The sequence below is a fragment of the Heloderma suspectum genome, chromosome 1 (genome assembly GCF_057233095.1).
Source record: "Heloderma suspectum isolate Gila_16-S chromosome 1, 16-S_ref, whole genome shotgun sequence".
In the NCBI taxonomy this organism is placed as follows: domain Eukaryota; kingdom Metazoa; phylum Chordata; class Lepidosauria; order Squamata; family Helodermatidae; genus Heloderma; species Heloderma suspectum.
This window is the reverse complement of record NC_139458.1, coordinates 338,616,514-338,637,689: the sequence shown is the minus strand read 5'-3', so window position 1 is coordinate 338,637,689 and position 21,176 is coordinate 338,616,514. Positions and strand designations below refer to the sequence as shown.

The following is a 21,176-nucleotide window of genomic DNA, read 5'->3' as shown; positions in this document are numbered from 1 at the left end:
ATGCAATATCTGGATACAGTGTTTGTCTAGTACTCAGTAAAGTAATATGTAAACCCCTGTGCATTAGGCAGATTTTGCTTCTAGTCTGCTGTGTTGGAGCGCAGGTGCCAGAGTTGTCCTAGAGGCGCAGGCAGGGGTGTAAGAGTAGCCAGGCCAACAGGAGCTCCTGCCTTATTGAGTGCCAAGACGTGTCTTTGTAGTCACACAAGGAAGACAGTATCTTGGTAAGTAGCTTTTATTATGCAAATCACTGTCAGATCAACAGCTCTTCAGGTTACAGACTTAATAAACACCCAGCAGCACAGAGCTAAGTTCTCTAGTCAGCTTCACACAGTACTAATTAGACTACAAGAAGTTATCTTTGTTGAAAGCACTATGTTAGGATATTATTGTGACAAAACTGGCACCCACCAGCAGTAGAAAACCTGAGTGGTTGTTCCAGACCCATCCTAAGGGAGGGTCTTCCCCTAGGGACCTCTTTTGAGTGGCCAACCTTTTAGACCGTCTCACTTCCCAAAGTTGCTCCTCCCTCCTCACCTGACGTCTGATGCTTGGGTCTGTCACTCCCAATTCCTGCCCCACCATACATTCTGGCATTCCCATAGTGGATGGAGAGGTTTCTGCCTGACTTGGATTGAACTGATCTGCCAGCATCTGGAAAGACTCCTCTCTGCCACTGCTTCTCTGCTCTATCTCCTGTGGCCTTGGTAGCAGCCCCACCCCTTCACACTCTTCCTCATCTGATTCTGTTCCCACACGTTCTTTGGGGGAGTCTGCAGAGATGTGGGGCCCAATCTTTACATGCCCCGGACTATGAATGCCTGAACCACATGTGGCACCTTAACCAACGGTTGGTTACTTGCATACTAGGATATGTGAAACAATTCTCTGCTTCCTTCAAAGCATATAGGAAGATGGAGGAAGCCCTGTGAGGAGAATTTCCAGGCCCATCCTTGTGCCTGAACGGAATTTGTAGGGCAGGGATCAGTTCTTCCTGAATGGATAAGGAAAAGAGTCCATTAGTAGTTAGAAACCAGGATGAGCTTAGACATTTTTTCTAAACTGAGAGCCCAGCTAGTGATTGTAAACGTCACCATAAAAGTACCATTTTTACCTCCTTGATGGCTAAGTTACCATTCAGCTCAGAAATTAGATGACCTAATCCTTTGTTCTTTAAACAGAGCCTGATATAGTAACAAAATTCATTCTGTTGCATTCAGAAGATAAACATTTTATCTTCAAGGAGGAGAAGATAGGGGGAAAGGGCATCTTCCCTAAAGGTGAGAGAGAGAGCAACAGACCTGTGAATAGAAAACTTCAGTCGGCTTTCAGTCACGCGCTGTAGCATGAGTCCTTTTTTAAAAAAAGGGTAGACTGAACACATCTAGGTATAGGGGGGCTATGTACATTCATTAGACTGTCAGCATGGATACAAACTGTACATACATGGGCTCTGAGCATGTGGTTGGGAACCCTGGAAAAAAACAGATTTTCCCATTGTGTGGACAAGTGTACTTGAGTAAAATTTGCTATGTGTAACATTTATCATTACTGCGAAGCACAGCCTGCTGACGCAATCCTATTCCCCCATCTATGTCCATTCTGCCTATAGATATTGATTGATTGAAAAGAGCTATCAAACTCCACTATCTTTTTGTCCAATACAGTGAACTGTAATTCAGAAGACATAAGCTGTAAAATGAAACAAAAGAAGAAAGGGAAGTGATACAATGCACATAAAGGTTTATCTGTTGTTTGTGTGAACTTGGTCAAAATTAGTTTTGCTTTTTTATCCATCAGTGCCTGCTATTTTGTAAATATTGTCAATTGGACAACTATTGCAGTCCCCCACTTTTTCAAAAAGAAAGAAACTAAAAATGATTTCACTGTGCAGTTCCCCCAACTAATTTCCAAACTTAATGCACCATAGTACAAAAGACACTTTATGTTTTTAAACACACACACACACACACTAGAAAGGTGGAGATAATATAATATGTTTACATTCTGGAAAGTCAAGCTTGAACAAAAAGGTAAACAGGGCAGCATACAGGGCCCTCTATGTGGCTCATCCATCCATTGGACAGCTGGGACAACTGGCCAGGAAACCAGGCTAGTTAAGTGCAATCTCATGCTGCTCCTCCTTCTAATACAGGGTGTTGAACCTTAGGCCTGCAAGCCAAATCCGGCCTGCCTTGGGTCCCAATCCAGCCATCCAGGGTTCCCAGATGGCCCTGCTCCTTGTCCTGGCCCCACCCCCTTTCCCCCAATCACCTATCATTTGGTAGTTCCCCAGCTTTTGCACAGCCTTTTTCCCATTCTAAAAGGTTGAAATGTCTTTCTTAAGGCTTAATTACGGGCAGTAAGAGCTTTAAGCTGAACTGTGCTCATATTTTGAGTCCTTTCAGCCTGCCCCTTTTGCCTTTAGCCCTGCTCACCACTGGGTGTGCACCCCCCCCCCCCCCGAGAACTTCTCTGAAACGGAATTTGGCTCTCTGGCTGAAAGAGTTTCAACACCCCTGCTGTAACAGTTATGAAGGTGGGGGGAAGGTGTGGAAAGTCATGGCAGCATAGCTAGGTGGAGGAACAGCATTGATTACACTTGGGTTGTCTTGAGGTAATAGCAGCTGAAGCAAGCTGGAGATTCTCAGGCTGAAGAAACTCCCCCATAAACGTGTAAACCATAGACAAACTATAGCAGGTTTAGAGGTAGTCACCTTAGAGTAAAGGGTTATGAAGTGATCACATCAAGGGGCAAGAATAAGATGCTACTTTTGTGTTAAGACTGTGCTGGTCTACGAGAGAGGACACTGGTCTTAAAGGCTAACAGTATGCTTTGTGAATACTAAAGCCAATGATTATCATTATCACTGATTACACTTAATAATTACATGACTCTGTGTTTTGACTGAAGTGAAGATGGAGGGAAAACATTTTGACTGGTCTCTCAATCTAGAAATAACAAGAAAATGCATTTACAGTCTGAGAGGGGGAGGAGGTTTTCTTACCTTTCAAATATTATTTCTTTAGTCTAAATTGAGATAAATTCACAGAAATAACAATGGTTTTCAAGTGGGATGAAACAAAGCTGCACATGGCTGAAGTCATTGTGTTTTTGTGATGCTTTGAATATTTGCTTTTACTGGCTGCCCTTTTTACCATGCCACTTCTAAATCCAGGAAGCACATGGAACTTCCTTTCCATCTGGCTACTGAACAGGAAACGTTTAGAATATTGAACCACATGGAAGCTTCGGTTGAGCAGCAAACAAACCCTCATGTTCACCGGGATTGTCTGACTGCTTTCTCCACCCTGGCTGATTTTTGTCTTTTCTTTTGAGAAATCTGTTTGGGGCCTTGATTGGAGAGGAACTGTTCATCATATTTAATGCCCTGCTAGAGCCATATTCCAATCCTAAAGGAAATCAACCCTGAGTGCTCATTGGAAGGACAGATACTGAAGCTGAAGCTCAAATATTTTGGCCACCTAATGTGAAGAGAAAACTCTCTGGAAAAGACCCTGATACTGGGAAAGACTGAAGGCAAAAGGAGAAGGGGACGGCAGAGGATGAGATGGCTAGATAGCATCACCGATGCAATGAATATGGACTTGAGCACGCTCCGGGAGAGAGCGCAGGACAGGAAGGCCTGGAGTGCTATGGTCCATGGGGTCACGAAGAGTCGGACACGACTGAATGACTGAACAACAAGAGCCATTCATTTCAGCATCTGATCTATATCCCATCTTTTCTGCTTCTTTGCTTTGATGCATTGGTATGACTAGTTCTAGTAACTAGGGAATACATGCTTTTAAAATATAGAAAAAAATTCTACTGGACAGCAAATGGCAGACAGACTTAAACATCCAAGAAGAACCCAATTTTACACCCTTCTAGGTCCCACAGACTTCAAAAAAAATCTTTTAACATTCTTGCTCCTGGGAGAGAGAATTAGCAAAGAGCATTGAACATTGAACCAGTCCTGCACTGTATTACTTAACATCCAATACCAAAGCACTGGCATTGCAGAGCCCTGATAAAACCATCTACCTGATAAAACCATTAAAGGCTATAGCTGTCAGTCATAAAAGCACAATCTGTCCTTCTCCCAGCACTGGAGTTTTCCTTATATGGAGAGCTTGGGGAGAAATGTATCAATTTTTGCAGACACTCTAGATCTCTGTGTCTCTCCGAATTAGGGATGGACAAAAGGGACTCACCTTGTCCCGCAGCTTGCTTCGCAGTGGGGGGGAGGCGCTTCGCTTCTCCCCCCGAAGTTCAGGCGGGGGGGGGAGGCTCCCCGCCTCGCCCGGCCAAAATTCAGGCCGGGGGGGGAGGCGCCCCGCCCGGCCGAAATTCAGGCAGGGGAGAAGCGCCCCGTCTACCCGGCTGCGAAAGAAAAAGTGGGGGGGGGAAAAGCCGTGATAGGCTACATAACGATTAACGTAGCCTATCATGGCTAGATTTCCAAAGTCAGCCGTGATAGGCTACGTAAATCGTCACGTAGCCTATCACGGGTAACTTTTTTGGGGGAAAAAAAGCGTATACGCAAATGGCGGCGGCCCATGGGCGCCGCCATTTGCGTTCCTTATTTTGGCACGTCTAGTCTACGTAAAGATTTACGTAGACTACGGCGAAAATAAGGGAACGCTATTTGTGTTGCCCTTATTTTCGCCATAGTCTACGTAAATCTTTACGTAGACTAGACGTGCCAAAATAAGGAACGCAAATGGCGGTGCCCATGGGCCGCTGCCATTTGCATACGTGTTTTTTTTCCCCCAAAGTCACCCGTGATAGGCTACATGATGATTTACATAGCCTATCACGGCTGACTTTGGAAATCTAGCCGTGATAGGCTACGTTAATCGTCACGTAGCCTATCACGGGTGTGTGTGTTTTGTTTTTTCACTTTTTTATTTTGTAATGGCGGCGGCGGCAGCCGGTTGGGAGACCGGCCGCCGCCCCCGCCGAAACGCTGCCGAACCGCCGCCGGGACCCACCGCCGAGAGGGACATTCGGCCACGGTAAGTCCCATCCCGGGGGGGGCGGGGGGCCGGTGGAGAATTTCCCCAACACTTTCGGGGGGCCACATGCGTCGGCGCTCGGCCTCCCGAAGATTCGTGGAGAAATTCTCCACCATCCCTACTCTGAATCTGAATGGCTAATACACACTCCTACTTCATATGAATGTAGTAGAAATTCATCTAGATTTTCACATAAACCCATGGTACTTTAAAATTTGGAGGGATTTGATCCTACATATGAACAAGTATGTTTTTAAATGTGTGTGTGTGTGTGTGTGTGTGTGTGTGTGAGGGGGGGTGGACTGTCAACTCACCACTGAATTCTCTTTATCAGACACTGGCCATGACTTTTAGAGACTGTGGGACAATGTACACATCCATTGGGCTTATAGCAGCCACTTGAAATTGATGTGCAGCTGCCACCACCATTGTAGTATTAAACTTCATGTGTGCTCACAATGGCACAAATAAAAGCTCCATGGTGCTCTGCAAAAAATATTATCCCACATATACTGACTATGGAGAGGACCCAACAGTTTTGAGATGGTCACCATAAGCCTAATATTGACCTTCACAGGGTATGGTATGTGACAGTGTGCAAAAAAGATGGGGCTAGCTCTAGACTGCCCCTTCATGGATCACTGCCTTGTTGTGGCGAAGGGGCTTGTGTAACTCAGTGAAGCCATAATTTATTTATTTATTTATTTATTTTATTTCATTTCTATACCGCCCAATAGCCGAAGCTCTCTGGGCGGTTCACAAAAATTAAATCCAAGCAACACACAATAAAACAATTTAAAATATACAGAACATTAAAACCACAATATAACAATACAACCACAATAAAACCTAGCAGCAGTGCAGGAGTTTAAAATACAGATTTAAAACAGCAAAGATAAAAATTTAGAAAGCTAAAATGCTAAAATGCCTGGGAAAATAAAAAGGTCTTCACCTGGCGCCGAAAGGAATACAATGTAGGCGCCAGGCGAACCTCACTAGGGAGCTCATTCCAGAGCCGGGGTGCCACAGCAGAAAAAGCCCTCCTCCTAGTAGCCACCCGCCTCACTTCCTTTGGCAGGGGCTCACGGAGAAGGGCCGCTGATGATGATCTTAAGGTCCGGGCAGGCACATATGGGAGGAGGCGATCCTTCAGGTAATCTGGCCCCAAGCCGTTAAAGGCTTTGAATGTTAACACCAGCACTTTGAATCGGGCCCGGAAATGGACTGGCAGCCAGTGCAGCTGGAAAAGTACTGGCGTAATATGAGCTCGCAGGCCAGTCCCTGTTAACAATCTTGCTGCCCTATTTTGGACCAGCTGAAGTTTCCGGACCATTTTCAAAGGCAGCCCCACGTATAACGCATTGCAGTAATCCAGACGAGAAGTTATCAGAGCATGGATAACTGTAGCAAGGCTATCTCTGTCCAGATAAGGGCGTAGTTGGTATACCAGCCTAAGCTGATAAAAAGTGCTCCGTGCCACTGAGTTCACCTGTGCCTCAAGTGACAGTTCTGGATCCAAGAGCACCCCCAAACTACGAACCTGATCCTTTAGGGGGAGTGCAACCCCCTCCAGAACAGGTTGAATATCACCTAGCCGGGCAGACAAACCACCCACTAACAGTACCTCTGTCTTGTCTGGATTGAGTTTCAGTTTATTAGCCCTCATCCAGTCCATTACCGTGCCCAGGCACTGATTCAGAACAGTCACTGCCTCACCTGGTTTTGATGTAAAAGAGAGGTAGAGCTGGGTGTCATCTGCATATTGATGGCACCTCAGCCCACACCTCCGGATAACCTCCCCCAGCGGTTTCATGTAGATGTTAAACAGCATGGGGGATAAAATAGAGCCCTGTGGAACCCCATGGCACAATTGCCATGGCACAGAGCAGTAATCCCCCAGCACCACCTTCTGGAATCGGCCATCCAAGTAGGAGCGGAACCACTGTAGTGCAGTGCCTCCTACTCCCAACCAGACAACCTATCCAGAAGGATACCATGGTCGATGGTATCGAAAGCCGCTGAGAGGTCCAGGAGAATCAACAGGGTCGCACTCCCCCTGTCCCTCTCCCAGCAGAGGTCATCCCACAGGGCGACCAAGGCAGTTTCCGTTCCAAAACCAGGCCTGAAGCCCGATTGAAATGGATCTAGATAATCCGTTTCATTCAAGAGTGCCTGGAGCTGTCCTACAACCACCCGCTCAAGCACCTTGCCCAGGAAGGGGATGTTGGCCACTGGCCTATAATTGTTAACATCCTCTGGGTCCAGGTTAGGCTTTTTCAGGAGTGGTCTAATTACCGCCTCTTTTAAAGCGGCAGGCACCACTCCCTCTCTCAAGGAGGAATTTACAACCTCCTGGACCCAGCCGGACAACCCCTCCTTGTTTGATTTAATAAACAATGAAGGGCAAGGGTCAAGCACACAAGTGGTCGATTGGACTTGGCCAAGCACCTTGTCCGCATCCTCAGGCCTCAGTAACTGAAACTCATCCAATAAAACTGGACCAGACGGTGCTCTGAACGCCTCTACCAATGGAACTGCATTAATGGTGGTGTCCAATTCATGACGAATCTGAGCGACTTTATCCTCAAAGTGCTGTGCAAACTTGTCACAGTGTGCTACCGAGGGTTCCACCGTCTCTCCCTGGCCCAGAATGTAACAGGCCGCGAACCACTCGGAAAAGCTCCGCTGGACGACACTGAGAAGATGCAATGCTGGTGGAAAAGAACTGTCTCTTTGCCACCCTCACCGCCACAGAGTAGACTCGATAGTGGGCTCTTACCTGTGTTCGGTCAGACTCAGCACGAGTTTTCCTCCACCTAGCCGTCTCCCCTCTTGCTTCATTGCCCTCAGCTCAGGTGTATACCAAGGAGCTGGCCGGGCTCTGCTCAGAGGGAGAGGGTGCTTGGGTGCGATCGTGTCAACCGACCGAGTCATCTCTGCATTCCACAGAGTGACCTGGGCATTCCACAGAGCGACCTGGGCTATGCCGTACAGGGCTACCCAAGACGGACAGGTCATGGTGGAGAGTTCTGACAAAATGTGGTCCACTGGAGAAGGAAATGGCAACCCACTCCAGTATTCTTGCCAAGAAAACCGCATGGAACGTATCACAAGGCTAAAAGATATGACGCCGGAAGATGAGCCCCTCCGGTCAGAAGGTGTCTAATACACTACTGGGGAAGAGCAGAGGGAATTTCCAAGTAGCACCAGAAAGAGTGAAGCGGCTCGGCCAAAGCCAAAAGGACACTCAGCTGTGGATGTGTCTGGTGGTGAAAAGAAAATCTGATGCTGTAAAGAACAATATTGTTTAGGAACCTGGAATGTCAGATCAATGAATCAAGGTAAGCTGGAGGTGGTCAAACATGAGATGGCAAACATGAGATTGAACATCGACATCTTGGGAATCAGCGAACTAAAATGGACAAGCATGGGCGAATTTAATTCAGGTGATCATTATATCTACTACTGTGGGCAAGAATCCCTTAGAAGAAATGGAGTAGCACTCATAGTCAACAAAAGGGTACAATCTCAAAAAGATAGAATGATCTCAGTACGAATCCAAGGCAAACCATTCAACATCACAGTAATTCAAGTCTATGCCCCAACCACTGAGGCCGAAGAAGCTGAGGTTGGTCGGTTCTATGAAGATCTACAACACCTTCTAGAACTAATGCCAAAAAAAGATGTCATCATAGGGGATTGCAAAATTTTGGCTTAAATTGAAGAACACAGGGAAAACCACTAAACCATTCAGGTATGACCTAAATCATATCCCTTATGAATATACAGTGGAGGTGAGGAATAGATTTAAGGGATTAGACCTGATAGACAGAGCGCCTGTGGAACTATGGACGGAGGTCTGTAACATTGTTCAGGAGGCAGCACCTAAATCCATCCCAAAGAAAAAAAAATGCAAGAAAGCAAAGTGGCTGTCTGATAAGGCTTTACAAGTAGCTGAGGAAAGAAGAGAAGCGAAAAGCAAGGGAGAAAGGGGAAGATATATCCAACTGAATGCAGAGTTCCAGAGAATAGCAAGGAGAGACAAGAAGGCCTTCTTAAATGAACAATGCAAAGAAATCGAGGAAAACAATAGAATGGGAAAGATTAGAGATCTTTTCAAAAAATTGGAGATCTCAAGGGAACGTTTTGTGCAAAGAGGGGCATGGGCATGATAAAGGACAAAGAAGGCAGGGACCTAACAGAAGCAGATGAGATTAAGAAGAGGTGGAAAGAATACACAGAAGAACTATACAGGAAAGATCTTAATGTCCCTGATAGCCTTGATAGTGCCTAACATAAGTCCCATTCATTTCAATAGGTCTACTCTATGTAGGACCAGCTTTGGCTACTACCAACTAACAGTTCAGGCACTGTTCTTTAGGTGTAACTTTTTCCTGCTAGTTTCACATTCTAGTTTTCATTTTCATATTTATGCTTTCTCATTTTGCCATAGCCTTAGACGCAATTGCTACTTTAGGATGGCTTGCTAATAAAATGCTTATAGTTTTTGATACTTTCCTAATCCTACAGATATTATTTACTACTCATACTTTACAAGTCTGATTATTTTCCTGGCAACTATTGCAAAACCAAAGACTTAGATGCTTAGGTTTCGGTTGGTTGTTTCTGTTTTAGTTCGGATCCAGATTTTACAGCTGTACATCGCTTATTGGACTGGATACTGTGCTATAGGTCATTAATTTCTTGCTTCTGGGAAACCTTTTAAATAATAAAGAAGACAGACAACAAATGGATTTCTATCCATTCTGAATTCTTCTCTAGTTTTTCTTTTCCATTCCATTTTTTAAAAACTGGAGTGGAATGCAAAACAGATACCTAGCTCAAAGCAATGAACTTATGTGGAGGACTTTCTAAAGTCCTCCACATAAAATAAATAAATGGAGAATATGCAGCTGTAACAAGTCTTCTTTTTAAAGGAAAAATGCATATACAAGATACTGGAAGATTTTAAAAAGACAGACATGTGGGTGGGAATTGATTAGACAATATATGACAGAAAATTACTTTAGATAGCGTTATTTCCAAAGAGGGTGTACTTAGTCAAAATTCCTTCTTTTCATTTTTTTTACTTTGCTTTGCCTTTTTATAATTTTTAAAAATACTTCTAAAAGCTAGAAGAAAACTTTCCAAAGTTGTGATTAGCAGTTTGAAGTAAAAGCACAAAGGCATCAGAGCACTAGAAGGTGGTGAATGGAATGTGAAACAAAGGCTTTATAAAGGGTGGGGCCTTTCACCTCCAATCCTCCTCTCCTTTTGCCTCCTTTAAAAAGAAAAGAGAGATTGTTACCTTACAGGCATCTATACAGCATCTAGTACGTATTAAATGCTTTCTAAATAATAAATGCTGGTGCTAAATGAGGTCTGCAAGCAAAGACTTGACTGAATTGTTTGTGTCAATATGGGCATCTCTACACCAACCTAAAATTCTGCATTTAAAATTAGGCTTTCTGCTTCCATTTTAAATGCAGGATCACGACGGACTTCCTTTACACGTGCTTCCTTCCTCCCCCCACTACTTTTCTCCCTCCTTTCCCCCCTTATCTGAGTCTTCCATATGTTTCATTATACAGCTGCTAGATGGCACTGTGGTCTGGCTTCTCTTATTGCCAGTTTTCCTCTTTTCACAGAGGGAACTCAAGCAGAACTCAAGCGCTGTAATTTGATAGCTCATTATCTCCGATCTTTAAAAAAACAGAATAAAGGTCATTTAGTATGGGAGATGCCCTGGAGAATGAAGACATCATCTTAAGGACCCACAAACATCTGTGAGTAACCAATATCAATAGCAGGATAAAAGCTCCATGTGAAGAAGCCCTATGTGAAATTCATCCACTCACACATATTGTCATTTTAAATATTTTTGAGTTTCTGTAATAGTTCCCCATCTTCATTCTCATCCACTCTATGCCTGACTTCGATACATAGATAACAGGCAAGTTGAAGCTAGCTTTTAGTCCTATATATGAAGTAAGTTGCTTTGCCTGTTCCCTTGCTGTCTGCCTACAGCTCACAGCTTGCTTTATCACTGGACACACCCAATCTCACCTTCCTTTGAATTCTGTTCTTCCACCAACAATAATTTATTCAAGTCCCCAGTTCTTAACCCACCACCTCCTTTGCCCTGCTTCCTCCAACCAGCCTGCCTGCTTCATTCATCCCCACCTCTTTCTTCAGTCAGCACTTGTCTCATCCCCAAACTCTTTCCTTGCCAACCTTACACAGTTTCTCCTGTCCTCAGGCCTCAAGTGAGGTTTTTATACCACTGTTGTTGCCTTCAAAAGAAGCTGAGAGCTTCTGAGCTTCAAAAGAAGCTGAGAGTACTGCCATCTATAGGAGGAGAGGAGACTTCCATTGAGTTCTACAGAGTGTCATTAATCCCTGCCTACGTATTGCACAGAACAATTGTGTAGCTGCACCCTCAGTGCTGTTCCACTTGAAGGGGTAGAGAGGCCTGCCTGACCCAGATACTCACATTGCTCTTGCTGGGTTGGCCTCAATGCTCTAGTTACAAATCACCCTCCCCAAACAAAACAAAACAAAACAAAACGGATATGCACCACCAAAAAAGAGGACAAAAGAGCAGAGTGATGTGCATAGAATTTGCATATCTAATGATGCAAATTTGGAAATTATTATATTGAAATAGAAATCCAGTATATCTCACCATGGTGTGGAAGACTATGACCAGATGACTTGCGTGCTTGTGTGTTCAGTCTGCTGTCCAGGTACTAATGTTCCTGGGCAATCGTTCTTACGGATCTTTATCTTTAGATCAGATTTGGACTGGACAGCCTTTCAAATAGAGGACAGTCCTCTAAAAGAGGACACATGGCCGTCCTGTGACTGCGCCTAATGGTAGACTCCTGCCATTACACTGTGTGTAAGACACAGTTGCCCTGCACCTCCAGCATGAGCACTTGTTACACTTAAATTTGGAGTGGGGTATTGACATAATACACTTGAAATACCTGCCCCAAGTACAGAAATGAACTATGATTCCTTCAGGAAACCATCCTTTGCTTTTAATTGATGGATGTGTATAGCCCACTTTAGCCTCCCAAAGGTGACTAGTTTTGGTCAGGCCAGACACCAATCTTACCATCATCGATTTGTAAATTAAGAACCATGTTATCTATCACTGGATGAAAGTTAGTAGGATTCACAGCTCCCGAACATTGGCATTTAGGGAGCCCCGACATATCCCTGGTAATGTCTGGTGAAAGAAACACATGATGTGACATCATCAACGTGTGTTTGTTTTACTTGCTGGGGAAATTTGGCTCGGTGGCAATTCTGAGCCTCACTTTTAGGTTAGTCTCTCATATTGACATTGCTGAACTACAGGAATGGTGACTGAGTAATTCTGTCCATGCATGTGGCATACGTTTAAGCAGTGCTTCCCAATCAGGCCCTTACTAAACCGTTAGGGCTCAATCCAAACTGGCAGTAGGCATGCTTAAGCACATTGCTTTCAAGAGGGGTGTAGAACCTCAGGCCTAGGGGCCAAACCTAGGCCACCTGGAGTCCCAAACAAGCCCTCCGGGGTTGGCCAGATGGCCATACCCCTTCCCCCCAGCCACCACTGGTTTGGTGGTTTCCTGGCTTTTTGTGCAGTTTTGCCCCATTCTAAAAAGTTTGAAATGCCTCTCCTGAGGCTTAGTTATTGGCCGCAAGAGCTTTAAGCTACAATATGCGGGTATTTTGGCCACACCCCTTTTGCCTTTGGTCCTGCCCCTTTTCCTTCTGCCCCACCCACCACTGGAATGCCTCCCCCCCCCCCGTTTCTACAAAACTGAATTTCAGCCCTTGGCTTAAGCATGTGCAACTCTGTGAGGAACTGCGGACTCAACGTTTGTTCCCTAAAACCTACAGCTCTGACTCAAACTGCGTTTCATAATCATCTGTGCAAGAATTGGTTCATCGGCAAACCACAGAAGAGCGCTGATATTACTGTTGAAGTAGCCACAGCCTATTGCAATGCTTCCGCACTTTCAAAATCCGATTCCAAGGAATGAATTGTTTTCGATTTGTACATATTGCCCAGTCTGAGTTTTTGCAGAACAGTGTGGTCTGCAGTATCCTGATCACATAAAAGCCAATACTTTCTTTACCAAACGCTAAAGTTGCATTCCAAGAAATATTTGCTCATGCTCAGTCATTTGAGTACACTCTGCAGGACTCTTCCCAAGCAGCCTAAACTATGAGAGCTGATTTTAAATGTTTAGGCTGCTGCAAAGTATTAGGCTACTGCAATGTAAGAGGCAGAGAATGGCAGTTATAGAAGCAAAATGCAGTGTCTTTCATTTTCAGTTATGATTCCTTAAAGGGCACTTAGCATAACTATACTATACTTTACTATACTATACACTATACTATAGAATAAAGCAGGAATGGGCAACTTCGGGAGGTGCAGGGGCTATTTTTGCCCCCTGGACCACATTCCCCACAGGCTACTGAGTGATCCAAAACTTCTTTTTTTAAGGAAAAAAATATGTCTGGAGCACTGCGGAGTGCCCAAAAAATCAAACCTACCCTGTCTGCAAGCTAAATTTGACAGTTTGGGGGCTCTGTAGCTGCTATGGAGCCCTAAAAGGGTCAATTTTAGCTTGCAAACAAACTAAATTTAACCTTTCTAGTACTCCATAGTGCTTTAAAGGATGCTATTTTCCCCCTAAATCCCCCCCCCCGTGCACACTGGGGGTGGGTGCACGCTGCATGTGACCCATGGGCTATGTGTTGCCCACCCTTGGAGTAAAGGATTGTGCAAGCATTGCTGGCTTAGATGTCCTCCAGGTAGAATTATGTCGACGTAGAATTATGTCAGAGCCACTCCTTTTTCTCACCTCTTTCTGGTAATGTGTGGTAAAACACAGTGTGTGATGTGCCATCGTTGCACTGTAATTGACCCTGCTAGTCAATTATATGAGACAGGAGTGAGGAAATACAGTGTCATGATGTCATGGCACACACTAGTGCTGTTCATACAACCAAAGAGGATACTGAACTCTTGGAGAGAGGAAACAGGATTGCAAGAGAAAGCTTCACCCCTAACCTCCAGGCATTGATTGGCTCTTCTGAACGAACTGTATGCACATACACCCACAGGTATTGTGCAGAAGAGCTGATGAATTCATTGAGGTCAGCGTTGGGGCCTGCCACCACTGTCCCATTCTCCCCCTCCATCCAGTACATTTCTGCTGTTCGGTCACATGAAGAGAGCTATTGTGTATTATTATTACTAGTATTGTGCCAAAGATTTCTCCCACATTTTTTTCAACCATTCTCATTAAATTTGCTAAAAGAGAAATTGCTTTTGAAATGAAAATCAATGGTGAAGAAATTTCAGAGAATTTCCCCTTACTTAGGACGTGGCCAAAGAGTGAGTGCAAGTGTCCTGTTTTTCATTGTACAATCATCTCTCTGGCAGCCCGAACCCTCCTCAGCTTCCTACATTTCAATTAAAGCCCAGTGGAAGGCATCATGAGCTAATGCCTTCCATAGGGCTTTTTCAGATCAGGATGTGCAGGCAGCCTGGGTGGCTAATAGTGATTAGGTAAGCTCAAGGACACCACAACAATAAATTACAAAATACCCCGAGAATGAGGAAGAACCATGGAAACTCCTTTAATGGGGAAGGGGGGAGAGGAACTTTCAGGAAATTGGAGGGCAGATTCTGGCAGAGCACTAAATCCACCTCATTCCAAGAGCTAAGCACAACAGAGCCCCTTCCCCCCACACCTGTATTGTGGTGAGTGCAAAATGGGGGCCAGGCTGCCAACATAGGTGATGCTGTTATAGCATGAAAAACCCCTTACCAAAAAAGAAAGAAGCTGTGTTACAAGCCCTGCCAATGGAGAACCCTAGCTGTGAGAAACTGTTAAGAATTTCTCCTTACCCTGGAGAAATTCAGTGAAATTGTCTCCCAAATTTCTCTGCCCACAAATAAGGTAGACAATTTCAAGAGGCCATTTACACACAGCTCTAATTGTTATGCTTTAAAAGAAAATGGAGCAAAAGAGACATGGAGTGGCAGAAGTGTTGTCATCCTTGCCATGTCTAGTTCTGACTTAACAGAACTAAGAACGATGTATAAATGGCTTATTGCTAACATTGGGGTTGGTTTGGTTTAGGTCTCAGCAGCACCAAAACCTAATGAAAATGTTTCCTTTCACTAGTACTGGAATCCAGTTGTAGTACCAGTTGATCCAGCAAGTCTTTCTGACATTGTGGAAAGTCTGCAGTAGCACAGGACATAGTGTTATCTAAGCACCTTTAGAATAACAGTCAGTAGGAGTTGAATAAGACTGCAATTTGCCGGAAAATGCTCTGTAATGTACGAGTATTTTCTCTCATAATGCCTCTTATTTACAGCATTAGCAGACACTTGGTTTTCCAGGAATGTTCTATGATTTCAGTAACCATATCCTGGAAAAAAAACACACACCCAAAGATAGCTGGTTTCAACTGGAATCAAAATAAAGTAAAAAATAAAAGAAATTGAAGAACTTTTAATGTAGGGTGGAATGTTCAAATAAATTCTTGGATTTGCTGCATCAATACTACATTGTCCAAATTCTAAAACCTTCATTTCTCTGGTCCCTAAGATGTATGGGACTTTTCCAGAGTAACTGTCTCATAAATAATGGTGGGACATATTTATTATGTATTTTTATGCATTGATTTATTTATGTTAAAGCACTTGATTAAACTGTTACAAATATCGGTAACAAACCAAGAGAGCTCCTTCCATAATGCATTATCAGTTAATTCAGAATCTATTGCAGGGACATGTTGGTGTGCTACAGTGATCTAGTAATACCTGGATAAACTGTCTGATCTCCGTTTCCTCTGCAGAAATTTGGGGTCACGAATAGACTTGCTGTTCTCTGAGTCAGCAGGAGGCATCCAAGTCCCACTCCCATTCTCTTCTCAGCTGTTCCAAGTAAAACTCTGTGTTGTGGCACATATGGCGATGGAATATTATGAAAGAAAAAGAAATAAAAGGCCATGTGCAGAGCAAACCTGTGTTTGCCACTTAGTGTACCTGTGGTGTTCCTGCCTACTAACCCATGTGATACCTTTTCTATAAGGCCTTTCCCACAGCAGGCAACACCTTCCACGACACACACTGTAACGCTGCCACCAGAACCTCAGGTCCAACACCTTTACTTCTCGAGATATGAGGACATACTGGCTTTTTATTCTGACATATATTATTCTCGTATCACTTTTACACTTTGGAAGCCATGAGCTGTACACATGGGATTTTGAAAAGCAAATAAATATTTATTATTTACAGAATTAAGGTGTTCAACAGTAAATAACCACTTTACTCTCCTCCAGCACATACATAACTAAGTTACAGTAATTGTTGTTGTTCAGTCGTTAAGTCATGTCTGACTCTTCGTGAACCCATGGACCATAGCATGCCAGGCCTTCCTGTCCTCCGCTCTCTCCCGGAGCATGCTCAAGTTCATATTCATTGCATCGGTGATGCTATCTAGCCATCTCATCCTCTGCCATCCCCTTCTCTTTTTGCCTTCAATCTTTCCCAGCATCAGGGTCTTTTCCAGTGACTTTTCTCTTCACATTAGGTGGCCAAAATATTTGAGCTTCAGTTTCAGTATCTGTCCTTCCAATGAGCACTCAGGGTTGATTTCCTTTAGGATTGACTGATTTGACCTCCTTGCAGTCCAGGGGACTCGTAAGAGTCTTCTCCAGCACCACAATTCGAAAGCATCAATTCTTCGGTGCTCAGCCTTCCTTATAGTCCAGCTCTCACAGCCATGCGTTGCTACTGGGAAAACCATAGCTTTGACTATACGAACATTTGTCGGCAAGGTGATGTCTGCTTCTTACTATGTTGTCTAGGTTTGCCATAGTTTTTCTCCCAAGAAGCAAGCGTCTTTTAACTTCATGGCTACAGTCACCGTCTGCGGTGATCTTGGAGCCCAAGAAAATAAAATCTGTTACTGCTTCTATTTCTTCCCCTTCTATATGCCAGGAAGTGATGGGGCCAGATGCCATGATCTTCGTTTTTTTAATGTTGAGTTTCAGACCAGCTTTTGCACTCTCCACTTTCACCCTCAACAAGAGGCTCTTTAGATCCTCTTCGCTTTCTGCCATTAGGGTGGTATCATCTGCGTATCAGAGGTTGTTGATAATTCTCCCGGCAATCTTAATTCCGACCTGTGATTCTTCCAACCCGGCGATTCTCATGATGTACTCTGCATATAAGTTAAATAAGCAGGGCGACAATACACAGCCTTGTTGTACTCCTTTCCCAATTTTGAACTAATCGGTTGTTCCATGTCCGGTTCTTACTGTTGCTTCTTGACCCTCGTACAGGTTTCTCAGGAGACAGGTAAGGTGGTCTGGTACTCCCATCTCTTTCAAAATTTGCCACAGTTTGTTGTGATCCACACAATCAAAGGCTTTAGCGTAGTCAATGAAGCAAAAATAGACGTTTTTCTGGAATTCTCTTGCTTTCTCCATGATCCAGTGAATGTTGGCGATTTGATCTCTAGTTCCTCTGCCTCTTCGAAACCCAGCTTGTACTTCCGGTAGTTCTCGGTTCGCATACTGCTGAACCCTAGCTTGTAGGATTTGGAGCATAACCTTGCTGGCATGTGAAATGAGAGCAATTGTGCGGTAGTTTGAACACTCTTTGGCATTGCCCTTCTTTGGAACTGGAATGTAAACTGACCTTTTCCAGTCTTGTGGCCACTGTTGAGTGTTCCAAATTTGTTGGCATATTGAGTGCAGCAGTTTAACAGTATCATCTTTTAGGATTTTAAATAGCTCAGCTGGAATACTGTCATCTTCACTAGCTTTGTTGTTAGTAATGCTTCCTAAGGCCCACTTGCCTGAACTATGTTACGGACCTCCGTCCATAGTTCCTCAGGCACTCTGTCTATCAGGTCTAATTCCTTAAATCTATTCCTCACCTCCACTGTATATTCATCAGGGATATGCTTTAGGTCATACCTGAATGGTTTAGTGGTTTTCCCGATGTTCTTCAATTTAAGCCGAAATTTTGCAATAAGAAGCTCATGATCTGAGCCACAGCCAGCTCCAGGTCTTGTTTTTACTGACTGTATAGAGCTTCTCCATCTTTGGCTGCAAAGTACATAATCAATCTGATTTTGATACTGACCATCTGGTGATGTCCATGTGTAGAGTCGCCTCTTGTGCTGTTGGAAAAGAGTGTTTGCTATGATCAGCGTGTTCTCTTGGCAAAACTCTATTAGCCTTTGTCCTGCTTCATTTTGTACACCATGGCCATGCTCGCCTGTTATTCCGGTGATTTCTTGACTTCCTACTTTAGCATTCCAATCCCCTATGATGAAAAGGACATCTTTTTTTGGTGTTAGTTCTAGAAGGTGTTGTAGGTCTTCATAGAACTGATCAACCTCAGCTTCTTCGGCCTCAGTGGTTGGGGCATAGACTTGAATTACTGTGATGTTGAATGGTTTCCCTTGGATTCGTACTGAGATCATTCTATCGTTTTTGAGATTGTACCCCAGTACTGCTTTTCCCACCCTTTTATTGACTATGAGTGCTACTCCATTTCTTCTAAGGGATTCTTGCCCACAGTAGTAGATATAATGGTCACCTTTAAAACCTTCTATATATCCTCCTTCTCACACACAATCACCACTCTAATCCTATAAACACAGATCCTAGGAACTATCTCCTCACAAGCCCTATCTCTTCCCTATCTAAAACTCCACAAGCACTGCTCCCTGTTTATATATCACACACCACTTCACCCCCCCCCCCAGCCAATCATCTCACTTAGGCAAATACAACATACCTCCTGTCACTCATACCACTCACTCTCTCGATCTTCTTAACAGAAAATACAGTCATAACGTTAATGCATGCAGATACACAAATTTGATTCATAACATATACACATGTGACATCATGGGACCCTTGACAGGAAGTTGAAGCCATTTCTGTACACCTGTAAGATGCGTATCTTTGAAAGAAGTATTCTTTGCACCTACACTTTACATATTTTGATGTATTTACTGAATACATCTTAAGTGTACACCCAAAAAGGTTATGTGTGAAGAAGCATAGAATTGACAGACATACAAGAAAGACTAACCAAGCTACTACTGATGGGTGCAGATACTATTCCATCAGTTTAGGACAGAATTGAGGCTATAGTTTATGGACAGCAACCACATCTATAGCTCAACACCACTGCCAGCCCAATGTTTTGTCATCCAGTTCCTCTGATGCTGATGTCTGAAGAGAAAGTCTGTATTTTCCAGAATGGGGCATGCTAGAATACCTTTTCCAACTTTCCACAGGTCATGCCCAGAGGCAGTGATGATTGATAAGAATGGGGCAGGAGTATATTGCACATCTGTGAACACAGATATACAACCAGCAACATGGCTAGACAGCCTTCAGTGTCTCAACACACCCTCATTTCCCCCCCTGCTGAATACTATATCTAAAAGCTCACATACAAACTGCCCTCAGATGTGATCACAGAAAGCTGATTACCCTTGCTGCTCTTGAGAGCACTGTAAACGAGATCTCGGCTCAGGCCTCTCATTATCCAGCAAATCTCTTTAATCAACTTTCCTCAGAAGGTATGATACTACAAGGACTTTCTGAAAAGATCACAGTTCATACTGTCCTTAAAATAGGAATCCATCAGCTGCTGACCAGATTAATCAACTGGGAACTGTCCCAACACCTGCCTGGCTGTTGCAGATTTCATGGTTACGTGTATACATACATAACCCGTCCTTTCCCCCTGCTGACTTCCAAGTGATGGCATCACACAATGATTCTGGAAACTATTTTGGGCATGGAGGCTTTTAATAGGCTTCAGTTCAGAGAAGCCTCTAGGATGGCTTGGGAAGTCAGCAAGATACACCCAATATAGGGGCAAGCAATGCAAAAATTCTCAGGTCTCAAGATAATGCTGTGTGTTGCTCTGCTTTCATCTCCAGACTTAGAGCGCCTGCTTTACATTCAGTAGGCTCCAGGTTCAGTCCCTGACGTCTCCAGGGTATGGCTGGGAAAAGCCTTTGTCTGAAGCCTTGGATATTCACTGCCAGTCAGTGTCAACAATATTGAGCATGATGGACAAATGGTCTGACTATAATCCTAATACAGAAAGTTGTTCCTTATTTTTTTATGGAAGAGGCTAACCCTACTTTGGAATTACAGATTGTTTTTTTCAACCGTGCATAAACACTAGTACAGACGGACAGCAGATAGAAACTACTAGTACTGTTAAACATTCACTTTGCACCAGAATTATAGTAGGTTCTATGTGAACATAGAAGTGATGCATTATTGGCAAATGGAGGGTAACAATGAACATATGTCAGAAGGGCTGGAAATAAAAGAGCTACTGTTTCACCATATCCCTAAGTTGTCTATCTGGAAATCAAAAGAAATTAACACTCAGGAGGACCCATTGCTTTGTGGTAGAGCATGTGCTTTGCATTTAGAAGGTCCTGGGTTCAATCCCTGGCAACTCTAGTTACAGGGATCAGGTAAACAGGTGTCAGGACAGCTGCTGTCAGATAGACAGTACTGGGCTAGATGTACAAATAGTCAATGAAGGCTGGTGGCTCCGATGTCAGTGGGGCTGTGAATCCACTCTGGGTTTCAGTCAGAACTCTAAAGGAGCTATCCAATGTGCTGAAGCCAACCCCCAAACTAGGTTCAGCACATTGGATAGCTCCTTTAGAGTTCTGACTAGTTCTCACTGAAACTCAGAGCGGATTCACAGCCCTACTGGCATCAGAGCACCAGCCTCCACTGGACCTAGTATAAGGTATCTTTCTGTGTACCTAATATGAGAAAAGTATTTTATGCTGTACAAATCTAGGCTCAAATTACTCAAATTCTCAAGTAGAAACAGATAAGCACCAAAGGTTATAGTATGTTCCTTGAATATTCCACTGACACATTGTCCTTGCTTCTTATGTCATTGTCTCCTTTTTTTTACAAAAAAGCACAGTGATATAAATTAACCTTTTAAAATTCACCTTAAGTACAAAGGACAGGTTTCATTACGGTTACTTTTTTGACAACTGATGTATGTTGTGTGGCTGCCTGGAAGTCGTTCATTAACACTGAAATATATGCTTATC

At 43.8% G+C, this 21,176-nt stretch overlaps 1 protein-coding gene across 1 annotated transcript in view; it reads right to left on the bottom strand.

The window, feature by feature from the left end:
• Window positions 1–223: 223 nt before the first annotated feature.
• LOC146359567 (uncharacterized) overlaps window positions 224–21,176 on the bottom strand; it is a 70,533-nt gene continuing 49,580 nt past the window's right edge. Inside the window, exon 5 of the mRNA XM_084827611.1 lies at window positions 224–994. The gene's annotated coding sequence lies outside the window, so the exon portion shown is untranslated. The remainder of the gene's footprint in view (window positions 995–21,176) is intronic.